The sequence below is a fragment of the Ranitomeya imitator genome, chromosome 4 (genome assembly GCF_032444005.1).
Source record: "Ranitomeya imitator isolate aRanImi1 chromosome 4, aRanImi1.pri, whole genome shotgun sequence".
Classification (NCBI taxonomy): Eukaryota; Metazoa; Chordata; class Amphibia; order Anura; family Dendrobatidae; genus Ranitomeya; species Ranitomeya imitator.
Genome location: NC_091285.1, coordinates 139,771,109 through 139,784,413, shown reverse-complemented (window position 1 = coordinate 139,784,413; position 13,305 = coordinate 139,771,109). Strand labels below are relative to the sequence as shown.

Sequence of the window (13,305 nt, the reverse complement as noted above, 5' to 3'; positions counted from 1 at the left end):
GCTTTATACATACCACATTATTTTTGGTTTTGTCCTGTAGTTTGTTGCTCTTAACACGTATTTGCACTTTATTCTGGCAAATCATCTGCCTTTTGATATTTTGATTTTTTATAAATACCACATGTTTTAATATTTGCTTTTTTTTTGCACAATATGGTATGCACAGCTGAGTAGCATATAATAATCCTTATATTGAGGATCTCTGGGGTTGCTGTGGATAATTATACTATTTTAATATCCTGTTTAGTCCTGCTCTTATGCACTTTTTTCAATTATTTTTTTATTCATTGTAACCATTTGCCATTTTTTATAATTAAAGGCATGTTTTAATTCTATTCTAGCCTCTATACTTTTTGGTGGTCTCATGTTCTGTATTGCTTTGGTTATGGTCGCGTCCTTGTAGTGGTTTCCACTAACAACCCTCACAGTACACCACGATTGCCTGTTCATTATATACAAAATATTGTTTTGATATATATCATATTTTTGGATAGTTTTGGGTGTTCTGTGTTCTTAAAAAAAAAATGGTCAGATATGCAAATACAGGTGAAGTACAAAAGATATAAGCAGATGAATCATGTCAATTACCAGTTTGATGGTTGACCAAACACTGCTTCGCTATCTGGCTTCTACTAGCCGTTAAGCACATCTCCCCACATTGGGGTGCTAGAACGGATCAAGACTCTAGAAGGCATTCAGCCCATCCCAGAGATCTCAAAAATGTAACCGGTATGTGGCTAGGACGTACAATAACGCCATATTCAATTAAATATCCTTGTGAAATTCTACCTGACTGGAGGAAATTTGAATGAAGCAGTCACAAAGTATGGGCCCCATAGGTGTCATCTTGTATGAGCCTGAATACTAACTGGTGGGACTGAACCACCTTCTGTGCCAGGTGCCCTGCTACAGCTACACATGCAGGAGGATGATTGTAAACTGCCATTAAATCCCCCCATTCTTCATAACACCCTTAAGTGAAAATGGCCAAATTGTGCCCAAAGTGTGAATATTTTGTGTGGCCACTCCTCCATGACGACCACACAGAGCTGGTGCATGGTAGAGACCTTGCACTTTCCACCTTCCATTTGACGATGCACCAGATGCTCAATGGGGTTTAGGTCTGGAGATCTGCTTGGCCAGTCCAGCACCTTTACCCTCAATTTCTTTAGAAGGGCAGTGGTCATCTTGGAAGTGTGGGGTTATGTTGAAATACTGCCCTGCGGCCCAGTATCCAAAGGGACGGGATCATGCTGCTTTAATATGTCACAGTACATGTTGGCATTCAGGGCTCCCTCAATGAACTGTAGCTCCCCACAGGCTGCAGCACTCATGTAGCCCCAAAACATGACATGCCCATCACCATGCTTGACTAGGCAAGACACACGTTTTTGCACTCCTCAACTGGTTGCCGCCACACACGCTTGACACCATCTGAACAAAATAAGTTTATCTTAGTCTTAGGAGACTACAGGACATGGTCCCAGCAAGCCAAGACACCGAGGGGGGGGGGGGGGGAGGGTGATATAGCCGCCTTGGCACAGTTTGATTACCTTTAACCCATAAGGGCTTTACAGAATTTTATAACGTTGAGCTGTGAAAAATGAAATAACCCATTTTTTCCCACAAAAATGTTGCACAACAAACTGTATGGTCCATTTTTTTTTTAAACTACTGTTAGGGCACATGACAGGGCTCAGAAGGGAAGGAGCACCAAATGAACTCTGGAGTGCAGTTTTGGCTGGAATACCAAGACAGCAGAAACCTCCACAAGTGACCCCATTTTGGAAACTACACCTCTCGAGGAATTCATCTAGTGGTGTAGTGAGCATTTTTAAGTCTCTGGGGAGTCACAAAATTGCATAACATTCGACAGAGCCAATGGAAAATTTGTATTTTTTTTCTACACTAAAATGTATTGGCAAGTTTTTTGAAAGTTTTAATTTTCAAAAGGGATATTAGGAGAAATTGAACAGTACAATTTTTTTAAGGAATTTCTACAGAGTATTTATGGTCGAAAACTACTTTTGAGGCACAGTGCAAAGCTCAAAAGGGAAGAAGCACCATATTGGAGTTCAGATGTTGCTGGAATAGTTTGAAGGTGCCAGATCACATTGGTAGCGCCTGTGGTGTCAGAGCTGCAGAACCACTTCGTAAGTGACCCCATTTTACAAACCACACCAATGAATTCATCTAGGGGTGCATTCAGTGGGTTAACACCATATGTGTCCCACAGAATTTTATACCATTGGGCGGTAAAGAATGAAAAATTACATTTTTACCACTAAAATCCAAATTTTTAATTTTTTATAAGGGCCAATAGTAAATGGCCATGATGGGCTATTAAACAGAATCTCCCTTTTCACTGAATGGTGTGCTACCTCCAATTTTTGAATCTAAATATTTTTTTAAAAAATTTGTACATTTTTAAAAAAATTCTCTTTACTTTTTCACTTGGTTCTTCCATGGGATTTTAACTTTTATTACTCTGATCGCTGGTATAATGGTATGATGCTCCAGAAATGCAATGCTTTATACCTGACAGTGTTGCACTGCCAGAAGCCTCTTAGACAATGCTCTCAGTATGGTCCAACAGGCTTGCAGTAAGCTGGCAGACCTGGGGGTCATCATGACCACCTCAGATTACCATTACGATTATCGGGCCCTCGCGATGAGGTGACCGATCAGATGGCAGAGGGAGCCCCATCCCTGTGTTCGCCTCCTAAATGTTGTGATGGATATCTATCGCAGCATTTAGGGGTTAAACAGCCATGGGCAGAGCCGGGTCTCGGCTATCACGTAAGCCGAGTTCCCGGAGGCAACCATTCTGTCACAGCTCCTGTGCCGCGCACGATCGGCATGACGTACCTATAAGTCATCGGTCGGGAACCACTATCAGACCATGACGTATAGGTGCATCAACGGTAATTAAGGGTGAAAGTGTGCTCAAACACAGTTTGCACAAGCCTGTGAAATACTGGAATATATAGTCTGGTCACATGAAACCAAAATTGAACTCTTTGGATGCCATAATGCACACCATGATTAGAGGCCAAAAGTAACTGCATATCATCCCAAAAACACCATACTAACAGTGAAGTTTGGAGGTGGGAACACTATGGTGTGGCGCTGTTTTTTATCATATGGCACTGGCAAACTTCATATAATTGAAGGAAGAGTGAATGGACAAAAGTAATAAGACATTCTTGATAAAAAAAAATCTGCTGCCATCCATCAAAATGATGAAGATGAAAGGAAGGTGGACATTTCAGCAAGACAATACCACCAAACAAGCAATACATCAATCTAATACAAAATGTATGGAAGGAACTAGAGGTCCGAGTTCATAGAAGAAGCAAATTGAATCTTCAGAATGTGAAGAGTGTTTGTATTAAAGAATGGGCCAAAACCACACCTGAGCAATGTGTGCGACTAGTTTCTCCATACAAGAGGAGTCTTGAAGTTGTCATAACTAACAAAAGCTTTTGTACAAAGTATTAGGGAAAAAGTATTGAACACACTTACTGACATTTTATTTGTGTCATTTCTCATTATTACGCATAACTAAATTTATGGATTATCTATGGCTTGATTTTGTCTGTGTGGTTTGGATGGGTTGTTACTGACATCTGGTCTGAATTTCATGTCAATAGCATCTTTAGAAATGTATGCAGTATTGAACTCGTCACCAATTTTCACCCGTTGTATGTAATTTAGAGGGATGGTCCAGTCGAAGAAGAAAAGTTTGCAGTCACTAACTGCAGTCTACCGATGCTTACACTTCTCAGCAGTCCCTTCGGGATTACAGCAAAAAGTCTGGTACACCTCTCCTTGCATGTCTAAGTATACACACACTAAACGCTCTTCCACAAGTCAAGAGTTCATGGTCTGAGCTTTCCCATGTCCATGTGATTGCTGTAAAAAATGTCTATTATTGATTTATAATTTTTTTTTTTTTTTTAGAAAAAAAAATAACATTCATTCCCTATAATGAGATGTGACACGGAGCTGGCATTCTGTGACGTTGCTGGCATTGTCAGGTTGGCACTGTGCATTATGTGGTTAAAAGCATTAGAGGCAGGCAAGGGTGGGTCTCAATGCACTGGGTGGGTATTCAATGCACTTAGAAGTCCTCAGAATCCTTGAAAACATCCTGTTTGCTTTTATGTAGACAGCAGCAATAAACATAAACCTTATGATACAGTGGCGTAATTTCTCCATTAGAAAACACTTAATGGACTGAACCATGACACTTGAATATTAGATGAAACAAGTGTGAAGTACTATTGCTAAGCGTTTTCAAAAAGAGGAGCAATGGTTAACTATTGATTTATGAAATGAAACTTTTCTAGAAAATAACTTTGTAATATATCTTATCAGAAATGTACTGCCTCCTTGTCCTGGATTGAAGTTTCACACTTCATTCATTAGTAAAATCTGTATTGCAGTGAATACAGACACTCACCCTCTTGAGATAGAGGACAGTTGGTGCTCAGAGTATTCTATGGAGAATGGAGTGGGGAAGGTTGGCAGCTAGAGCAAGTTTTTCTGAAGTGAGGGTTACATTTTAAAATGGGTGTCACTCCCGGAAAGCAAATTGAACCATTTAAACATTCATATTCATATAAAAATCATACTGGTACTGCAGATTAGATAGATAGATAGATAGATAGATAGAGTTTTGGTTCAACCTTGGCATGGTCAAGGGCACAGTTTTTCCCCACCGATTACCATCCTCCACCAACCCTTTATGAGGATTGACAGCACTCACTTTTGTCGCCCTGCCTGCATGTATTGACACTTCTTGAGCAGAGAGCACACACATTGTCAGTGTGCACAGGTGTTCGCATCTCTCTACTGTGTATACAGGAGAGAGATGAGAATGTGCAGCAACTAACACTGCGCACGCTCGCTCATTTACTTCTCCTGTGTGTAGTGGACACTTGCTGCACACAGGTTCACTCAGAAACAAGTGGACGATGCTGACAGAAGAGGGATAGTATGCACCCATTGACACAGTGTATTGTAGGCCTCTGCAATGTCAGTGCGTGTGTGGCTGGGGATGAAGATCAGGGCAGCAAGCCAAAGAACTCTGTTGATCACCATGGGGGCGAGATAGTGTGAGGGGCAGAAGCTGGTATTTGAGAGGAAAAAGTGGAATAATGAGCCCCTGCAATGTCAAGGCTGCACTGAAGTCCCCTAGTTTACATGCATCAAAACTGCTCATATAAAAATGAAAAATCTACAGTAATAGTATGGTTTTTATAGGGACCAAGTACCCTAATTGAATGTCTAAATAGATCAATTCGAGTTTTTTTGGGGGGGTGACAGGCTTTTATTTTTTTTAAACTTTTGTCCAAGTAGTGGACAACCCCTTCTCAAGGTCTGTTTCTCCCAAGAGAAAGGGTGCGCAAGAACCCATCCAAAGTCAGAAGCCCCAGTGCAGACACCATGGAACAGTGCTGGCCTCAGATGAGAGTATAAGTCTTATTATTTTACTTGCAGGAATCAGAGATGGGAATTTCAAGCAGTGGACAACCTTGTTAACTTTTTTTAATTTTACCATAGTTTTACATTGTAATTGTGTTTCAGGTGAACTTGCAGCAAAATGTTGAAGTCGGCTTCCTCCTCCGCGTCAGAGTCTTAAAGAGTAGCAATGGAAGAATCTGTGTTCACTAATTGCAGATTATCCCCTTAATGACCGCCAATACGTCTTTTAAAGGGAACCTGTCACCCCGTTTTTTGAGATTGAGCTATAAATACTGTTAAATAGGGCCTGCGCTGTGTGTTCCTATAGTGTAAGTAGTGTACCCCGATTCCCCATGTATGCTGAGAAATAACTTACCAAAGTCGCCGTTTTCGCCTGTCAATCAGGCTGGTCAGGTCGGGAGGGCGTGGTGACATCGCTGGTTCTTCCTCAGCTTTACGTTGGTGGCGTAGTGGTGAACAAGCAGCGCGCGATCTGCGCTGTCATCCCCTTCGTCGGTGGGGGCGGCCATCTTCCTGGGGCCGCACGTGCGCAGATCGAGTGCTCTGCTGCACGGGGCTTCAGGAAAATGGCCGCGGGATGCCGCGCGTGCGCACTAGAGATCGCGGCGGCCATTTTCCCAAAGCCGAGATGCAAACTCGGCTTTGGGAAAATGGCCGCCGCGATCTCTAATGCGCACGCGCGGCATCCCGCGGCCATTTTCCTGAAGCCCCGTGCAGCAGAGCACTCGATCTGCGCACGCGCGGCCCCAGGAAGATGGCCGCCCCCACCGACGAAAGGGATGACAGCGCAGATCGCGCGCTGCTTGTTCACCACTACGCCACTACGCCACCAACGTAAAGCTGAGGAAGAACCAGCGATGTCACCACGCCCTCCCGACCTGACCAGCCTGATTGACAGGCGAAAACGGCGACTTTGGTAAGTTATTTCTCAGCATACATGGGGAATCGGGGTACACTACATACACTATAGGAACACACAGCGCAGGCCCTATTTAACAGTATTTATAGCTCAATCTCAAAAAACGGGGTGACAGGTTCCCTTTAACTGACCTGAGATATAAGAGAATAGCCTCCCCATACAGGGGACAATCCAGTAGCTGTCGGCTGTCCACTATAGCTGACAACTTCCTGCATCAGCCACCATCAGTGTTTGCACCGTCCAACTCTGTTTAACCCCTTAGATGCTGCTGTCAATAGTGACTACATCATTGTAAATGGTTAACAGAGTGTGGGGGCTTCCTCTTTATCCAAATCGGTGCCCTCAGATCACGATTTTGTGGTCCTGATGTTTGCGATGGCAATTCATAACCAAAGAGCGGCCTTAGAGTCTGCCGGCTGTTGTAACCTGTTCAGAAGTTAGAGACATTTAGGGGGTAAAAATACACATTTTCATTTCTGTCATGCCACTTTGCATTAATTCCTGTAAAGCACCTGAAGGGTTAATAAACTACCTGACTGCAGTTTTCCATATGTCTGGGGGGGCTGTGTTTAAAATGGTATCGCGTTTGGGGTTTCCCAATATATTAGACCCCTAAAGTCACTTCAAACATGGATAAGTCCCTAAAAAAATAAATTTTTGTAAATTTCTTTGAAAAAAATGAAAAATTGCTGCTACATTTTTAAACCCCCTAAAAAGCTAACAAAATAAAATAACATTTTACAAATGGTGCTGCTGTAAAGCCGACATGTGGGAAATGTTATTTATCAATGGTTTGCTGTGGTATGGCCATCTGGACTAAAGGGATAATCATTCACATTTAGAAAATTGCAAATTTTTTAACATTTTTCTCAAATTTTTGATTTTTTTTATAAATAAACACAAAACATATTGACCTAAATTTACCATTATCATAAAGTATAATGTGTCACGAAAAAACAATCTCAAAATCACTGGGATTTGTTGAAGCGTTGCAGAGTTATTACCACATAAAGTGACACTGGTCAGATTTCAAAAATTTGGCTCCGTCACTAAGGGGTTAAACTCTTGAAATCAGATTGAAAGATCAATCCAGGAGGAGAAAAAGAAAGCAGCTTTCTCTGACATATCTTCCTAAAGATGCTTATTTGCAGAAGTATTATAGATTTATGAAATAAAAATCAAGACAGACTGTTAATCTTTGAAGCCTCTCCCCTGAGTTTTAAGCCCACTTAAACATAGGGAAGATGAAAATTTGGGCTGAGTACTTTAGAGCTCTTCCTTCTAACATTTGTCACTTATCCACAAGATGTGCTAGAAGTTGGAGACAAACAGTTCAGTGACCACGTATTATACTGTATAGACAGATATACCGTAAAGGGACATTGCAAATTCATTTAAAAAATAATGTACAGTAACGTGGAGAAGACACAGAAAAAAGATCTTATGATGGAATATCAAGGGGGTATTACAATATCATAGTATCCAAGGATAGGACAGATAAAGAAATATCTGGTTCCCCTGGAATTATGTTAAGTAGGTCAGAGCTCTCTGCATGTTCTGAGTAAAATGCTGATGTGTAGAAAACATAGAAAAAGGAAAAAAAGATGCTCAGCCAAGACTGAGGGTTAACTGCAGACCAAGCCAATAGACAGGCTGTCTTCAGCTTTCCCAGAATAATTACTACAGCAACTGAAGCAAGATATCTCTCCTGCCCTATTGTGTTAGTAATTTGTAGGGATCTTTGTATGCTCCTTCTAAGTTTGTGCTCACGTTGCGTTATCTTAGACTATAGTCAAATGTCCAGTAGAATGGATCCAGTAGCAATCCTTTGGCAAAAAAGTTGTGCAGGCACAACTTTAGTCTGTTTTTCAAAAACTGATCTCTGCTGGATCCATTTTTTTTTAACAAATTCTATAGACAAAAAATCCCTTAATTAGCCATCCTTTTTTCACCCATTTCTAAAGGATCCATTTTATGCTTGCTGGATTCATTAGAAATGGGTGAACAGATGGCTAATTAATGGATCACTTGTCCATAGACTTCAGTGTTTAAAAAACGGATCCAGCAAAGATCAGTTTGTGAAAAACGAACTAAAGTTGAATCTGCACAACTTTTTTGCCAACAGATTGCTTCTAGATCCGTTCTAATGAATCACTACTGGACATGCGAACAAAGCCCTACAGGCTCTCTGACCCAGACACGTCCGATCTCTCCTTAAACCGGGATTTGAACATATGTGCCGATGGGGTCATTGGCTATAATGGTGCTGACAGAGTGAACATGCTTTCTATTGTGGATCATTTTTGGGCGTATGCGCCTTTTGGAGGCGGACACCCAGACGTAGAAGACTGCATGTTGGTGTCCTTCCCAAGTAGCCCGAAAGTTATGCACGACAGAGCACACGTTCACTCTGTCGGTACCATATTAGTCTGGGGCCCCATAGGCGCATATGTCCAAATCCTGTTTTACAAGGAAAGGAATGCCTCTCACATGATGAGGTTGGAAAAGTTGGGCTTGTTTAGCTTAGAAGAAAGATGCCTCATAGAAAACCTTTGGAGGGAGTTGAAAGTCCGTGTTGCCCAGCGACAGTCCCAAAACATCACTGCTCTAGAGGAGATCTGCATGGAGGAATGGGCCAACATACCACCAACAGTGTGTGCCAACCTTGTGAAGACTTATAGAAAACATTTGACCTCTGTCATTGCCAACAAAGAATTTATAACAAAATATTGGAATGAACTTTTGTTAATGACCAAATACTTATTTTCCACCATAATTTGCAAAATAAATCTTGCCAAATCAGACAAGGTGATTTTCCAGATTTGTTTTCTCATTTTGACTCTCATAGTTGTGGTCTACCTGTGATGTCAATTACAGGCCTCATCTTTTTAAGTGGAAGAACTTGAACAATTGGAGGCTGACTAAATACTTTTTTCCCCACTGTATGCAAGCCCCGATGGGACCACAGAGTACAACAAAATGCAATGTGAAAGCACCATAAGGGCTCGTGAACACGACTGCATAAGTCAGACGAGTTCTATTTGTGGTTTTGACGGATAGCACCCATACCATGTCATTCCATCGGGCTGTGCACACGTCTGATTTTTTTTCCCCTCGAACCAAGTGGTCTGAGAAATTAAAAAAATAAAATAGATTATATGATAAGAGTGTGATTAGCATAATCAAACCGATTGTCTCGGCTAAGGGAAAACATTTTGCTACCACAGAATTTGCTTTCTCTCTCATAGTGGATGCTTTCCTGAAACGGAAAGTACTTGCAAGCAGCATAATACAAAGAATAGCAGGTTTACCCAGAATCCTTTGCAGTAGGCGGAGCTATGCAAATAATCTCTTTCCACCCCTGTCTAATCCACAGCGCTTGGAACCGCCAAGCGTGCAATGCTGCGGATTAGTTTCTAAATTTACACAGCCAACCAATTCCTACCTGTGGACACGTGTTTCGGGCTTTAGGCCCTCATCAGCACAGGGCTGGAATTGGTTGGCTGTATGGAGTGGGGCTCGGTGAGCAAGCGATACATACATGCTAGCCACCTTAGGGAGAGACCCAAGTTGGGCTAAATGTAGCGGGATGATTTGATATGATTTGATATGATTTGCATAGCTCCGCCTACTGCAAAGGATTCTGGGTAAACCTGCTATTCTTTGTATTATGCTGCTTGCAAGTACTTTCCGTTTCAGGAAAGCATCCACTATGTATTTCCTTTAAGTAGAGGGCTTTTCGGTCTCTTTCGTCCCGCTACATTTAGCCCAACTTGGGTCTCTCCCTAAGGTGGCTAGCATGTATGTATCGCTTGCTCACTGAGCCCCACTCCATACAGCCAACCAATTCCAGCCCTGTGCTGATGAGGGCCTAAAGCCCGAAACACGTGTCCACAGGTAGGAATTGGTTGGCTGTGTAAATTTAGAAACTAATCCGCAGCATTGCACGCTTGGCGGTTCCAAGCGCTGTGGATTAGACAGGGGTGGAAAGAGATGATTTGCATAGCTCCACCTACTGCAAAGGATTCTGGGTAAACCTGCTATTCTTTGTATTATGCTGCTTGCAAGTACTTTCCGTTTCAGGAAAGCATCCACTATGTATTTCCTTTAAGTAGAGGGCTTTTCGGTCTCTTTCGTCCCGCTACATTTAGCCCAACTTGGGTCTCTCCCTAAGGTGGCTAGCATGTATGTATCGCTTTCTCTCTCAGACATGGAACCCTTACTAAACAACGCAGCGTCATGCATGCAACGTATGGGAGAGAAGGATAATGAAGGTGACCACTGTCAAAGGTCTAGTGTGGGGATGGTCTTTTAAAGACCATCTCATATTAAAATGATCCAGGAAATTAACAACATTGAACACGTTCAGCAGCCAGTGTATAGCCTGAATGTGTGACACCAGGCTGAGCTAGCAGATCACATCACAGAGCCCCAAGGGCAAATCTAGCACCAACCAGTATTTAGGACATATGCTTCCTGTCAGTGAACTGGAGCACAGCCATGCTCTGCAGCGATGGAGAATCCCTCACGAGTCGGAAACTTGTACACAAGCACAATCACAGATGAAAATCACACATCGATATGTTACGCAGCAATGGCCTGGACAACTGGCAAAATGAAGGTGAAAAACATGAGGATGGAGAGAAAAGAATGGAAGACTGGGGGATGGGAGGACACATTACATAAACAGTAAAGAAAGAGGTGCCTGAGATTTTGGGGCAGTGCCCAGAGAACCTCACATCCCCTCCTCCTCTATAGTACACCCAGACAAAAGCAGACCCCACAGCTCTCATGTAAACAAGGGTCTGCAAGCTGTTGCCATGGTAGCAGACTGTGGAAGCCTACGACAGAACAAATTCACGAAGCGCTGTTATAAATGTGCAGCTACCTGTTAATAAACATGTCATATGCTCCTGCCGTAGACATAGAATGTAATCGGGAAATCCGCTGATGACCTCTAGACATGAGTGCAAAGACATTCACAATATGGATGAACATCATGATGGAAGTTTCTCCTAACCACATGATGAGGTAAAAAATAGATGCAAAATCCAGATTGGCTACAAATGTAATTGGTCAAAACCAGTAATTATGTTGAATATAATTTAGACTGGCTTTATCTACCTATATAAAACTAATCTGACAATATAAAGCTAATCTGCAGGTCAATAATCAGCCTTACTAGGAAAGCGGCTACAGGGAGAAAATGAACTATTCTCTGCTCGCTTCTAGCCATTGGTGCTCTTCAGTAAGCACTTCCTGTCAATGCTCACTAAAGTGAAGGTGCTGTAATCACTCCCTAGTACACTGACAGCCTGCTCTGCAGTGTGTGCGCATAGAGGGGACTGTCAGTGTGGGAGACTGATTATAGCTGCCGCTCCCATCATAAGCGGTGTCTGTAACCACTCCCCCATGTCTGGAAGCGAGCAGCTATAGGGAGAATATAACTTAGTGTTTACCCTGTAGCCACTGTCCAGTACATCAGCTATGCCGGATTTTAATGTCATACACTTCTCTTCTCTAAGGATTCTTCAAGGAGCTGCTTAAGACAGACGTCATGCCAGCAAACTTAAAACAGCTAGGTCTTTAGGGGAATTTCAGACATCCTATGCCTTTCACTCCAACGAGCACTTCATCACATTCAAACAGTCCCTCACTACTTTCAAGACCACACTCGCCACAGCAATACAAACCTACTTCTTATCTCTCATATCCTCCCTGTCTCACAACCCTAAACAGTTATTCAACACCTTCAACTCTCTCCTCCGTCCCCCAGCACCTCCTCCCTCCCCACTCATCTCAGCTGAAGACTTTGCCTCATTTTTCAAGCAGAAGATTGAGAACATCAGAAACAGTTTTAGTCGACAACCTCCAGAGCCCTTCCTCCCAACTACCCAGCCCTCCACCCCCAAAACCAACTTCTCCACCATTACAGAAGATCAACTCTCCACTCTACTCTCAAGATCGCATCTCTCCACCTGTGCACTTGACCCAATCCAGTCTCACTTCATCCCAAACCTCGCCACAGTCTTCATCCCAACCCTAACCCATCTCTTCAACCTATCACTAACAACTGGCGTTTTCCCCTCAAGCTTTAAACATGCCTCAATCACATCTATCCTCAAAAAGCCCTCTTGATCCATCCTCTGTATCGAGCCATCGCCCTATATCACTTCTCCCCTATGCCTCAAAACTACTGGAACAACACGTCCATCTTGAACTGTCCACCCATCTATCTTCCTGCTCTCTCTTCGACCGCTTACAATCTGGCTTCTGGTCACACCACTCCACTGAAACTGCCCTAACTAAGGTCACCAACGACCTATTAACCGCCAAGAGCTAGCGACACTACTCTATCCTCCTCCTCCTGTACCTGTCCTCTGCCTTTGACACAGTGGACTATTCCCTGTTGCTGCGGACCCTCTCATACCTTGGCATCACAGACTTGGCCCTATCCTGGATCTAGTCATACCTAACTGACTTGACATTCAGCGTCTCCCACTCACACACCACCTCCTCACCTCGCCACCTATCTTTTGAAGTCCTGCAAAGCTCAGTTCTAGGGCCCCTCTTCTTCTACATTTACATTTTTGGCCTGGGACAGCTCATAGAATCTCACGGTTTTCAGTATCGTCTCTATGCTGAAGATACACAGATCTACATCTCTGGACCAGATATCACCACCCTACTAACCAGAATCCCTCAATGTCTATCCGCTATTTCATCCTTCTCCACTAGATTTCTAAAACTTAACATGGACAAAACAGAATTCATCGTCTTTCCCCCATCTCACGCGACCCCCCCCAACGAACCTATCCATTACAGTAAACGGCTGCCCACTCTCCCCAGTCCCACAAGCTTGCTGTCTCTGGGTAATCCTGGACACTGATCTCTCC

General features: G+C 42.9%; 1 protein-coding gene across 2 annotated transcripts in view; it reads right to left on the bottom strand.

The window, feature by feature from the left end:
- Window positions 1-13,305, bottom strand: part of DBN1 (drebrin 1) — a 134,938-nt gene that overhangs the window by 63,080 nt on the left and 58,553 nt on the right. The window lies entirely within an intron of this gene.